At 42.0% G+C, this 14263-nt stretch overlaps 2 protein-coding genes across 5 annotated transcripts in view; one reads left to right on the forward strand and one right to left on the reverse strand.

Moving 5' to 3' along the window:
• RUNX2 (RUNX family transcription factor 2) overlaps positions 1 to 14263 on the reverse strand; it is a 190373-nt gene that overhangs the window by 118461 nt on the left and 57649 nt on the right. The window lies entirely within an intron of this gene.
• The window catches only part of SUPT3H (SPT3 homolog, SAGA and STAGA complex component), a 475306-nt gene continuing 474834 nt past the window's right edge, over positions 13792 to 14263 (forward strand). Inside the window, exon 1 of one of the 3 annotated variants that reach the window (XM_067544944.1) lies at positions 13792 to 14166. The gene's annotated coding sequence lies outside the window, so the exon portion shown is untranslated. Of the gene's footprint in view, positions 14167 to 14219; positions 14256 to 14263 lie in introns of those variants that run through there. The other 2 variants (XM_067544942.1, XM_067544943.1) reach the window with 2 other exon arrangements.

Here is a 14263-nt window from a genome sequence, read left to right on the forward strand (position 1 = left end):
GAAAAACCAAAGCCATTTTTGACATCTGCTTATCACGAGCTTCTTGATGGGTTAAGACACATCCATATTGATTCAGAAAGGGAAAAAAAGATGTTCAATGGCTAACAAGACAGATGATAATTGCAATAATAATCCTTTTCAGTAATATGTTGTCTTCATACAAAAACCTGAGTGCTAGTCACAGCTAAATGCTACAGTGATTAAGGCCTTTCATATACCTGAGTTAGATACATTGATATTTCTCATAATGAACATTAATTAAGCCTCCAAACACCCTTGTTAGGTAGGTAAATATAATCAATACCAATTACATATGGGGAAACTGATGGATACAGAAGTTAAGTTTCTCGCTTATGGTCACAATGAGCTAGTTAGATCTGGGGACAATTTTCTGTTCTCCTAGTTTCTAGACTTGTGTTCTGATCATTAAGTATTCTCCTTCCTGAATTTTATTATAAGGATGCAATGAAATGTAATTGCTCAATGAAATCACGTGATTAAATATTTCTCATATTAGTTATTTTAATATGTATTTGCCTCACACTTTTCAGATAAAAGATAGCATCTCCTCTTACTTCCATCCATTTTACACCAGGATAACTTTGTTGAATTCAGTGACGTTATTTGTAATATACAGTAGTGTGAGAGAAGAATCAGGCCCTTAGCATCTATCTATCAATTCTTGCATAAAACATGTAGGTAAGCTTAAAACTAGCATAATGAAATACTACTTCAAATAATGCACAGTCAGCCTGTGGAACTTGCCAGGAGATGCTGTAAAGACCAAAAGTATAAGTGGATTAAAAAAAGAATTAGAGATGTTCATGGAGGATAGCTCCATCAATAGCTATTAGCCAAGATGGTCAGGGATGCAACCCCATGCTCTGCGTGTCCCTAAACCTCTGAGTGCTGGAAGCTGGGACTGGACAACAGGCGATGGATCACTTGAGAAACTGCCCTGTTCTGTTCACTCCCTCTGAAGCATCAGGCTCCAGCCACTGTTGGAAGACATGATACTGGGTTAGATGGACCATTGGTCTGACCCAGCATGGATGTTCTGATGTTCATTTTCTTCATACTGTCATTAGAATATGTGAAATTGCCAATGCAGTTAACCAGAAAAATCTACTTGACAATCAGGGCTTTTGAGTGCCAAACAAGAAAATTCAGATTTAAGGCTAGAATTTTGGATGATGATCCTCTATCCTTAATTCACCCTATTGTATTTCAGCACATATGCTATATAATGTCACTGAGGCTTTGTCTAATCTTGGAAAATGAGCCATGTTTGATAAAGAAGTGTCAAAAAGTTTCCCACCGCAGGCCCACTTCAAGTAGTATTGAAAATGGTTGCCTTGCTAGTGTCGACAATGTCAACTGAGTCATCCCTTTGCTGTAGCAAATCATGCTTGATGATAGCTTTTGGGACCACTTGCTGGAAATAAGGCAAGTAAGATTTGGCTTAAGGTGTACAGAACAGCTTGTTACAATGGGTGTCGAAGTCAGATGATCTTGTCCATATCAGCAGCACAATTGCTTTCAACACCCTTTGAATAAGAGTGGAAAGAGCGCAGGTTTTAACATCAGTTGTGAAAAACAGCTTATTTTCCCAGGATAGAAACAGCCTTGCAATTCCAGAATATGAGCAATACCAAAGGCACAATGGAGTGAAACTGCAACAGTAATAAGTCTGCAATGTTAGCATTGACTGTGAATTGCTATACTTTTGTATATTTAGAGTATATGAGACGCTTAACAATTATTAGGGGTTTTTAGTATATTATGATCTAGTTAGTATATATATAAATATTGTATGCAAGGAAACAAGTTAAGTAGAAGACTGCAACACTTGAATCTTTAAATCAAGACTCGATGTTTTTCTAAATGATATCATCTAGTTCAGCGGTTTTCAACCTGTGGTCTGCAATTTTACAATTTACAATTTTCAAAGGGGTCCACAGCCCCATTCGAAAATTTTTAGGGGTCTGCAAATCAAAAAGGTCAAAAACCACTGACCTAGTTTAACCAAATGTTATCAGGCTCAATGCAGGGATTACTGGATCAAATCCTATTACCTATGTTATACTGGAGATCAGATAAAATGATCATCAATGTAATTTACTATTTAGCATATAAAGGTAACATTCATAATTTATATTTAATCCTGAAGTCCTTTCATGTGTTAACTTCTCCTGAAAGCACTGCGAGTTCTTGGTATGAAAACTCTGAAGAAGCAGATGATTTGCCATATCATATTAGACCACTGATCTCTTCCACTGATCCATTTATCTCCTCCTTGATCCCTTAATCACCATATTATTCACCTAGGTCGGGAATTCTCAAACTTTTTTAGCTGGGACCCCCTTTGAAAATATTTCAGGCTGTGACGACCCTCCCCCCAGCATGTGCAGGGGTTGATAGCTCACAAGCCCCAGATAATAACCTCGCGACCCTTTGAGGAGCCACAACCCCCAGTTTGAGAACCTCTGAGCTAGGTTTTTGTACTTGCACTCATCATTGTAGTCTCTTGAGCTCTTTCCACTAAGAACCAAAGCACACTAAGTGCCCATTTCAAAGTCTAGCATGATTTTCTTCCACCGTTCCAACAGGTCATCAGATTTTCCCCCCTTAATCTTCCCACTAGCGTTTCTTTCTTTTCTTTCTACTTCTCTATCCTACTCTTTTTATATCCTGCCCCTTCACCCACACCTGGTTTTGTATATTATTTATTGTTTGCAATCTAGTAGTGGCCACAATGTGCTAGGCTATGTTCACACATACACTGGAGGACAATCCCGGCCTCCAAGAGCTTATGATTTAAGGCAGGCAATATACAAAGTGTGGGGGAGTGGGTTACAATCTCAGTATGTACAGTTTTGATACTTATCATATACATTTTTGTATATACATTGGGATTTGTTTTTGTTTTTATTCACTAAATAAATACATATCAACCAGACCGCACTGCCTCTCAGCCTGTTCATTATTAGTTGGCTAGTTTCTTGAAAGCCTCCTGGAAGCAGTGGATCATGATAAGAGTTTTCCTTTTTGTATTTGGTGTTGCTAGTGTGGCAAAGCTAAACTAACACAAGGACAAGGGGATAGTCAATGAAACTGAAAGACAACATTTTAAAAACTAATACAAAATAATTTTTTCTATTAGATGTAACACATAATCAACCTGTGGAACTCATTGATACCAAATATCCTAGAAGCCAGGAGCTGAGTAATATTTTAAAAATGATTAGACATTTGTATTTTATTCATGTATTTATTTAGGCTGGGACTTTTAAAGGAAACTAAGGGAATTAGGATCCCCAACTTCCACTAAAAATTCCATCTGTAGAAGTCTAAACATATACAAAGTATCTATTTAGCAGTCTAGATGGTTTTGCCACAAATTACTACCATGAAGAAATAAAGAAAGATCTAGAACAAGCAGCTAACCTCATGAACAATCCCCCCAAATCTTTCCACCAACTTTAGTCACCATCAAGACCCTCATACTTCCAAATCTCTAACCTGCAGTATGCCATGAAAGTCAATGTTTAAGATAATGAGACAAGATTAAAACATTTTGAAGCCTATGTAAACCCTTATGCTTCACAGCATAAGTCAACCAGCAACTGATGAATATAAGGAAGAAATTTTCAGTGCAGTAGTTTATTGCAGAATTATCCTCTATGGGATTTTTTCCACCTTCCTCTGTAGCATCTGGTACCTGCTCCTGTCAGAGACAGGACAGCCCACTAGATGGACTACGGTTCTTACACCTGTCACACTGGATGGATGGGGGGTGAGAGGCGGGGGTGGGGTGGAGCATTTATGATATTGTTTGACATCAGTATGTCAAAATCATAATAATTCATGTGAGATATGCCATGTCAGGTACTGTTAGAAGGCTATAATGTGCTAAGTAAGATGATAATGTTTATGTTCATGTGTTATATGTGTAATGGAAGTTATGGATATGTTTGAGATATCTGTATTTCAAATTGTGCTGTCTGGGACACAGCACTGACAGGATGGCTGCAGAACAACAGCCTGCTTAATGGCCCATTAAGACATTCACAGGTGCAAGGGGCCCAGGGGGAGAAGCCAGGGATATACCTGATGAGTCACCAGGACTTGCTCAGGTGACTCTGAACTCCATTTTGGTTCCTGTAAAATTCCACAAGCAGCATGGCAGGGGCCAGAGGATATATAAGGCAGAAGCCTTGGAATCCATTTTGTCTTCAATCCTGTTCAGCTTCAGCCACCTATCTACTTTTGGATCAACTCATCTGCAACTGAAGCTGTGAAACAAAGGACTGAGGCCCATTCAGTTATTGGATGTATACCAGAGGGACTATACAAGCCTGCAAACTCCACAATTCTTCTAGAAACCTGATGTATATGGACTTTCAAATCATTTGTATGTATCTGATTGCTTTAATCCTTTAACATTTCTCTTATGGTTTGTTTCTTTCTTTTATAATAAGCATTTAGTTTTAGTTACTAAAGGATTGGCTGGCAGCGTGATATTTTGGATAAGATCCAAACTTATATTGATCTGGTACTGTGGTTGACCCTTTGGGGTCAGGAGGAAACTTTTTAATAAAGAGCATAGAGTTTAAATAACTGGTCTCTTTACTGGACCTAGTGGCTGATTGGGAGCCAGAGACTGAAATGCAGTAAAGGGGACTGCGTGTATTTGTATACTGGCTTCTTGATGACTAGTTTGGGGAATCAGAAGCACACTTTGTGGCTGGTTGGGAAGTCTGACTTTAGTGTCACCCACCAGTGTTGAGAGAATCTGCTCTCCTTTTGCAGCCTGCCCTGATCTTGGCATTTTCAGGTGGCTATCCTAGGTACGGACGGGTAACACCACCAACATAGCCTCATAAGCTCCTTGCATTCATTCTTCACTTTCTCAGCCCCAAATGCCTAGGCAAATAGGCGAGCCTTACACCATGCCCTGAAGACCAGAAGAATTGGTCTCTGAGGAACCACAGGCCCATAACTAGTCAATGATGAGTATGATGTAAATACCTTGATAATTTAGAGCTGATGGAGGGACACGGGAGAAAATATTCCAGAATCTATTGTTCTCAACTAGCTATCATAGAATCATAGAATATTAGAGTTGGAAGGGACCTCAGGAGGTCATCTAGTCCAACCCCCTGCTCAAAGCAGGACTAACCTCAGCTATATCATCCCAACCAGGGCTTTGTCAAGCCTCAGCTTAAAAACCTCTAAGGATGGAGATTCCACCACCTCCCTAGGTAACCCATTCCAGTGCTTCACCACCCTCCTAGTAAAAAACTTTTTCCTAATGTCCAACCTAGACCTCCCGCCCTGCAACTTGAGACCGTTACTCCTTGTTCTGTCATCTGCCACCACTGAGAACAGCCTAGCCCCATCCTCCCTGGAACCCCCTTTCAGGTAGTTAAAGGCCGCTATCAAATCCCCCCTCACTCTTCTCTTTTGTAGACTAAACAAGCCCAGTTCCCTCAGCCTCTCCTCATAAGTCCTGTGCTCCAGCCCCCTAATCATTTTGGTTGCCCTCCGCTGCACTCTCTCTAACTTGTCCACATCCTTTTTGTAGTGGGGGGCCCAAAACTGGACACAATATTCTAAATGCGGCCTCACCAATGCTGAATAGAGGGGAATAATCACTTCCCGTGACCTGCTGGCAATGCCCCTCCTAATGCAGCCCAATATGCCATTAGCCTTCTTGACAACCAGGGCACACTGCTGACTCATATCCAGCTTCTTATCCACTGTTACCCCCAGGTCCTTTTCTGCAGAGCTGCTGCCCAGTTCGTCGGTCCCCAGTCTATAGCTGTGCATGGGATTCTTCCTTCCTAAGTGGAGGACTCTGCACTTGTCCTTGTTGAACCTCATTAGATTTCTTTTGTCCCAATCCTCCAGTTTGTTTAGGTCACTCTGTATCCTATCCCTACCCTCCAGGGTATCTACCACTCCCCCCAGCTTAGTGTCGTCCAGAAACTTGCTGAGGGTGCAATCTACCCCATCCTCCAGATCATTAATAAAGATGTATGCCCTGCCTCAAGTCCCAGACACTTAAATCTAGAGACTAGCAGTAAAAATGCCTCAACTGATCTCAGCTACTACACTGGTTCATGAGAGAGGAGATGGGGGCGTCTGATATAGTCAATCCCAAACAATATAGGGTTTGATAGATTAAAATCAACACTTTGACCTGTTCATAATTTTAAAATGATACTTTATCTAATCTGTCCATCTAATCTGTCCAACAGCATTTCTAAAGTGCCTGTTACCATTGTGCCATGGTGCTGAATTGAAACTGGCAGAATGGAAATGGAGGATGAGCAGCACAGAAATAAAAAACATATCCTACTCTTTCCCAGTCACATTAATGATCAAAGTTCTATATGTGCGGCGCACCTTGTAAACAAAAGGAAGACTGTTTAGAAGAGAGAATTCTTAGGAGCTTTGTTAAAGACAATGTTTTATACCCAAAAGAAAGGCAGAAATGTATAATTGTTCCCCTTATATTATAGTCCACAGGTTACTTTACACTGGAAGCTTAGTGCTGAAATTTAAAACATAAGGGACAAGTTATGCCCTTAGATACACATGCACAACTCTCAGTGAAGTCAAAGACTTCTGTGTTCATATATTTAATGGTGGAATTTGGCCCTAAATATTTAAACATTTATCAAGGAAAAAATTGCTTCTCACCATCAAAGATAATCAATGCATTTTTATCTGAAATGTAATGGGCACTGAACACCATCTGACACCAGAATTAAAGAAATAAATTGTTTTGGGAAGATGAGACTGTAGACTCAGCGTTCTGTCTGCACTGCATGGTCAAGTAACATTAATTTGTTTCAGGACGCTGAGGAAATTTAAACCTTAGCAACTTGTGGCTGATGTTATTTACTCTGCAGCCCAGGAGTAATTTGATGCAACTTCTCGGCACTGTTCCTGTAGTTCCAAAAATTACTGTTTTGAATGTGCTTAATTCTAAAAATGTTAATTATACTAACTACAGGCCAGAAAGAAGTAATAGGGCTTTATGTGCCTCTGCTTCTGTGAGCAGAGGAGAGCAGAGTCCTCTGGCTTATTCTCCATACCCGTTACAAGGCCAGGGCCAGGGTCTATAGCATGCCAGATGCATTGGGAATGGAAATGGCTCAGAGTCCAGCTGCTCTCTGGGGCAAAGTCCGTCCCCAATCCCATATTTATTAAGGGTGAAAGTTCTGAAATCTGGAAGTTTTGTTCAATCTTATGTTATGTTCTAATTTGTAGATTCAATTAATATATTTTACTTCACTTATGTAAATGACAGAAAATGTCCTGATTACCAGAACTTAAATTGTTATTATAGTAATTGCTATGCTTCTGGCTGACTTTGGCACATCTCCTAGTAAGGCGCCTATCTTGGGCTGCTCTGTGTTTTGTGGCTGGAAGGAACTCTGGCTGGCTATGCTTACTCCTCCCTAGCTAGGGAGCCTGGGGTGCTGCTGCCTGATTGCACATTTTAGCTACAGCACTGCACTTTTGCTTTAGTCATAACTCCAACTGTATGGGCAAGTACGGGGACTATGCAGCAGGTTTTATTCCTCAAAGTTTGGGTCCTCGTGGTGGGGCTCTTTAATCAAAGAGATCCTTCTAGAGTAGCTCTAGCCCCAGAGATACAATCTAGAGCAGTGGTTCTTAACCTTTCCAAACTACTGTACCCCTGAAGCCTGAGTCCCACCCCCACGGGGCTGAGGCATGTAATTTAGTTTCATGGCGCCCCTGTGGCTCCAGGCAATTGCCTTTCTTGCCACCCCCAATACCAGCTCTGCACTTGCGACCCCTCTAAACCCCCAGGTTGAGAAACACTGATCTAGAGTGTCTTCTTGGCTCTCCAAGTCAGGAAATTGCTGCACTTTGGTAAGACTAATTCAGGAAGCAGTTAGAATCAGGAGTTGAGCAGGTTTGTAAATCTTTGGGGCAAATCAGAGCAAGTTAGGCTTTGTTTGTATTTAGGGTTCAGCTGCTGGTACAGCTGCACCAGTGCAGACAAAGAAAGCAACAATTTGCTTGAAACCACTGTATGCTCAGGTTGTGCAAATCCTGATTTTTGTTTGCAGTGCTGCACTATATTGGTTGTTGGCCACTGTTAACTGAATTGTGGCTAACCCCAAGTTGTAGAAGAGGCCTTACTTCAAACTAAATATGCACTAATGTGTACAAGTTCCCCACTTTGAACTGTCTGTGGAGACCATTGCACTACATCTTGTGCAATCAGTTGGTCTGAGCTGAGGAGTGGCAGGGAGCTAGGTGAGGGAAAGGGGCAGGTAGCAGTGCATAAGCAAGAGGTCTGGATATGCATAGCCCTTGCCTTCAGTGGATTCCCTGAGGTCTACACAGTCAGTCTGGACTACAACTGCAACTGGAGTTTTTGTTATTTGTTTCTATTGCAGTAGTATGTTGCTTGTGTATGTATTTGGCATGTGGGCCGATAGAAGGGAGGGTGTTGGCATGTTTGTAACTTAATTATTACAATTTGAGGCTCTAGGCCATAACTAGATCACACAACATAACCAATCTGTCATAAAAACACGTTATGCTACCTAATGCTGTGCCTCCAAATCTTTAGTTTCCTCCAAATTGCTCCAGATCTTTAGTTTCCATCCTTTATTCCCTTTTGGCACAAAATACACCATTATTTTCACATCACTCTGGTCTGCTCTCGTGATTTTATCCATATGAACCAGGAGCAAATAAGAGTTGGCAACTACATGCCTATTATAGAGTACACTTTAATCAGCACCCTGATAAACAGCAGGCCCAGTTAATTGGGACAATTGCCAGGGAACAGATTTAGCTCATTGCACTTCAGTGACTGTAAATGATGGATAAGCAGCATGCTTGCTGTTGTCTGCAAACCTATTTGCAGTAGTTAGCAGGTGTGAATTGGTGTTTGCTGGCATATGTTTCTCTTTTGCAGCTCTGTTCAGTTTATCTAAGTTCTCTGCTCTACTGTGTCTGTTAAAGACAATTTTCTTTTACTGCAGCTGTTTAAAAATGGTTTGTCTGTCATTCTTTTCAAAACAATTAGTGAAACAGAAGTGGCTTCCACTGAAACAAATTCCTATCAGGTTTTGATAATCAGGACGATGTCTTAGTTAGCATGTTTCCCTTTCCACCAGACTGTCAATTAAGAGGACCTTACTGTGGAACTGCTCACCTATAAAGGGACACATACATGTACATTTCTGCTGCAGCTTCCAGCGGTACCTTTGGTATTATACACTGAATGTTGGCCATTCTTATTTTAAAGTAGTGTTCCTATGATGAGAAAAATCTGTATTTAAAAGTAAAACCTAGCACCTGAAACTGATATATGCTACAATTGACTGCAAACACATGACATTTTTCTGTAATTTGGACACCCTTTGCCAGAAAATTAAATAAAATTGAATACAGCAAACCTCTCTAATCCCCACATTCCTCCCAGATTGTTTCTACGGAGACTGTAAAGCATTAGTGAAAGCAAAGTAAGTTACAAAAAAGGAGGGGAAAAAGAACCACTCAACAAGGCAAATCTAAAATGAGGACAGTCATGGTTCAGCAAAGGGTAGAAACAGTGGTATAATCAAAGGAGGACATCATTTATGGGTCATCTGAAAAGAATTGTCCATCTTGGCTTTTGGTTTGACTTGTTGGCAGGAGGAAAAGAGATCGCTCTGTCCTACTGTAGATAGTTCCTTATGAGTTCTGACTTCTGCAGAGACTCCAGCTCCTCTTTGGAGCATGGAGGATTTCTTTTATTACATATTCTAGACACTAACTTTTTAAAAAAAATTATTTTAAAAAAAGATTTTTTTCTCCAATGTGTGCAAATTTTCCTTGCACCATTGCTTCTGCACTGAAGTTAGTGTGCCAAAGGAATGCAAACGTCTAGAGTAACAATGGTTCATTTTCCTTTAATGACTTTGTCGACAGGATGGAGACATTTTTGTGGTGTGATGAATTCACTCCGTCTCCCGTTGTGTTTTCCCCACATGCTTTGGAAACTCACTCCTTCTCTAAGAAGTTATGTCCATCCACTCCAGCAACAGCTTCATTACTTTATATTCATTGTACTGAAATGACACCCCAGTGATACTGACCTTCTGGGATGACTGATGTAAATTATATGCTATGTAGGGGAAAATAAAATCTTTTTCTTAGATTTTGTGTTCTGCAGAACAAGAAAAGTGAAAACAAATGAGGGAGAAAATCTGGTCTATTCAAAAGTAAAACTGTGTGTGCTTTATAGTTTCAGCAGACTCCAGTTTGTGAAAGTAATGAGACATTTCATAATGACCTATGTATCTTAAAGGTGACCTGCCAATGGAAAAGATGTTTGTGCCCTTTTTTGGTTCTTCATGATGCATAAAGAAAGCCTGAACTTATATTAAGTCCCTATGAAGTTTAGTAAGAACCCAGGAGACTTGTCAGTCAGCAGGCATAATACTTTTAAATGCACAAGCACTCAAGTGACACTGAGACTGCTGAGGCTTCTGGAAACATGTAGTTCACATTGGGCATGCGCATTCATTCCAATATATTTTGCTTGATTTATATATTAGAATAATTAGGAATATTAATTCTTGCCTTCCCTGTATATTTCCCAAAGGATTCAACTGAGGACTACAGAACTGAACCTTCTAATGGAAGGCCAGAATCAGGGAAGACTGCTAAATCTTTTTCAACTTGAAAGAGTTTTTTTTCTTTCTCAGGAGAATACTTGACAAAAATGCCAATAATCCTGATTTGGCAGGGGTTGTCCAGATACTTGTAAACCTATCATGGGTGGAAACAGTCCCAGTCAATGATTTAGCTTTGCTGTAACTCTGTTGCTCTAAAACCAACCACCACCAACACTGGCCTTTTGCTACTGGGGTACTGTCAGTGCCTGGACTGTTCTCAACTCTTCCTCTACAAGTGTAGGTCCTAGCAGGAGGGAAAAGATATTGAGATCATTCAGCTGGTTAGCTATGAGTGGTAACATCTTGCAGTCTCCCCAAGATGTGGGTGAAGGAGGTGGAAATGGGACAGAAAGAAGGAAAGACATAGGAAGGAGGCAAACAGAAGATAGGGGCAGATAGGGCATTGATAGGAGGGGACAGGAAGAGAGGAAGACTTTGGGACATGCCATTGGTAGCAGATGGGAACAAGGAGAGGGAAATAGAGACCTATGGAAAAAAGATGAAACATTTCTTCAAGATGAATTTCAAATAAATCAGGATTCGGGGAGGAGCCCTGAAGGATTAACGTGGTGACTGTTAGCCCTGGCCCCCTTCAAAGAAAATAACCTAAAATCTACTGTAATGCGCACACAGTTGTGCAGCCTCCAGACAGCTGGATTCTGAGACTTGTTCCTGGTAACATTTTTAGATGACTGCCAACTGTGCAGGAGTTTGAGTTAAATAGGTGTTGACAAAAGCAAATTTACACACACACACAGTTTGAGTAACAATCTTGTGAAGTCTCAATCCCAAACAAGCCTTTAAACAAAATTTCATGACTTTTTTTTTTACACATCCTAACAAAAAAGCATAAACATAATTACTTTCTTATTTCACAATTGCTGGTCATCTTTGTTAATTTAATTTTATAAACTCTGCATAGGATTGTGGAATGACAGAATTAACTCTGTGCACTTAGCCATGTCAGTAGCAGTGTCACAAATCACATTATTTGGGATAGTAGGTAGGCAGCTTCCAAATAAATCAGGTTCTAGTAATCTGTAAAAAGATCAGCTTCTCTTTTAGGAACCTGTACCCTATACCAAAAAGTTGTTGAGACACTGAAGGGAGCTCACAGAAGAGCAACAAAAATTATTTGGAGGTGAAGAGAACAGAAAGATGGAATTATGAGGAAAGATTAAAAGAGCTAATTATGTACATCTTGCTAATTTACTTCTGGGAAAGACAATAGTCATGATGCAATATGCAAGTATTTGAAAAGGGCAGATGTCAAGGATGGAGTGGAATTGTTTAGGATGTAACAAGAGGGTACAATTAGGAATCATGGGATGAAATTGGAGGGAAAATTTATGCCTTGGCTATACACACAAGTTGTACTGCTTCAACTGTACTAGGATAAAGTGGTATAATTCCATATTGTGGCTGTATACCACTACAGCTTATCCTGTACAGGAAGGAATAAGGTATACTGGTATAAGGCACCTTTATGCCATAATAACTGTGTCCAAACTAGGGGTTTTACATTTTACTGGTATAACTAACTATACCAATAAATCATTCCCCAATCAAAATAGTTGTACTGATACAAAATCCAAGTCTAAACCAGACCTTAGGCTGAATATCCCCCAAAACCTTCCTGACAGGGACAGCTATTAAGCTGTGGAACAGTTTTCCTGTGAGAATCATCAGAAGACCCACTTTTGAGGATATTTAAACTTGCCCAGAAGGGAAGACCTTGCATCAAATCCTAATGAGGTGAAGTATCACTTCAAGAGGGAGCTGTGGCTTTGGCAATCCTTTGCAGGCCCCTGGGTGCTTGTTATTTCTGGATTCATTTTTGTTTCATGGTCATTGGGACCCTTCCTTAAAGCCTCACATCACATACACTACCTCCAGTACAGCCTTGTTGCTCTAGGCAGTGGTTCTCAACCTGTGGCCCAATGAGCACACAGCTGTGGCCTGTCTGACATCCTCAAGGCCATACAGGTAGTATTGGAGGTGGCCCACAATGATAAATCGGTTGAGAACTACTGCTATAGGGTCTAATCCTCAAATACATCACCTACAGTAGTGCCTTGGTATAGGGCAGTGTTTTTTTTTCATTTCTGGACTCCTAAATAATTGGTGTGTGGACCCTTTGGGAAATCTTAGGCATAGTCTGCAGACACTCAGGGATCCACAGGCTGAAAACCACTGCTATAGGGTCTAAGCCTCAGAAACCTCAACTGCAGTAGTGCCTGGTTGCTATCTCGGGGCCCTCCTGGCTCCTGTATTTAGGGCAAGAGGTCTAGCGTGTTGGATCAGTGCCCCTTTTAATCGCTAATGTCAAAACAACATATGGGACTTCCTAACTAGGTGCTGCTAGGGGATCGTATGGATGTCTTGAGCAATGGTTCTCAACCTTCCCAGCCTGCTGTACCCCTTCCAGGCATCTGATTTGTCTTGCATATGTATCCCCCCAGATTTAATCTTACTTCAAAACCACTTGCTTATAAAATCAGACCTAAAAATACAAGCATCACAGCAGGCTATTACTGAAAAATTACTCCCTTTCTCATTTTTACCGTATAATTATAAAATAAACCCATTGGAACATAAATATGGTACTTACATTTCAGTGTATAGTACACAGAGCAGTATGAACACGTCATTGTCTGCATGAAATTTTAGTTTCTACTCACTTCACTAGTGCTTTTTAATGTAGCCCGTTGTAAAAGTAGGCAACTCTCTGAACGAGTTGATGTGCCCCCTGGGAGACCCGTGCGTACCCCCAGGGGTACCTGTACCCCTGGTGGAGAACCCCTGCTCTAGAGGGCATCTCATGATGGCTCCAGGGTCTCCTCAGAAGACTATTGGGGGGACATCTGAGCACCTACAGCGTGCCTCCCACAAACAGGGGCAGCCTCGGGGGGATTCCCTAGCGCTCCTCTCCCATACGGGCTGCTCCTACGCGCCCCGCCCCCACGCGGGGGACATGCCCTTTCTGAGGGAAACGACGGCGGCGGCAGTTGCCGAGCCAGGGGTGTGCACGGCGCACGCGGCGAGCCTCTGCTTCCCCGAGCTCCCTTCTAACCGCCGCCGGCGCGCGCTCGCCCGCCCGCCCGCCGGCTCAGGAAAAGGCGCGAGCCGCCACACAGATGATGGAGGCTGGGGTGGGCTGTAGCCGGTGTGTGGCGGAACCAAGCTGGCTCCTCCCCTGGCGGGCGGCGCCATTTTCCCCCACTCGGCCCGGGGGTCGGGCTAGCGTTATTATTACCTCAGAGCCTAGCAGCGGCTGAGAGGCCTCACCTCGGTTCTTCCCTCCGTGTCTGGTGGTGGGGGAAGAAGGAGGAGGAGGGTGCAGCTCCCCGCCCAACCATCCCCCTGCCTGTGGCCGCCACCAGGCCAGGCTGCGCCCGTTCCTTCCTTGCACACCTCTGCATCCAGCCCGGTGTGCCTGAGCCTTTGAGTGAGTCACCAGCAAGGGCGGGCGAGCGAGCGAACAGCGTGTTGCTATTGCCTAACTAACTTAGCAGGGGAGTTCACGGGGCCGTGGAGGTATTAAC

The sequence above is a fragment of the Emydura macquarii genome, unplaced genomic scaffold (assembly GCF_026122565.2).
Source record: "Emydura macquarii macquarii isolate MOO-44397 ecotype Brisbane River unplaced genomic scaffold, CSIRO-AGI_Emac_v2 contig_1039, whole genome shotgun sequence".
In the NCBI taxonomy this organism is placed as follows: domain Eukaryota; kingdom Metazoa; phylum Chordata; order Testudines; family Chelidae; genus Emydura; species Emydura macquarii.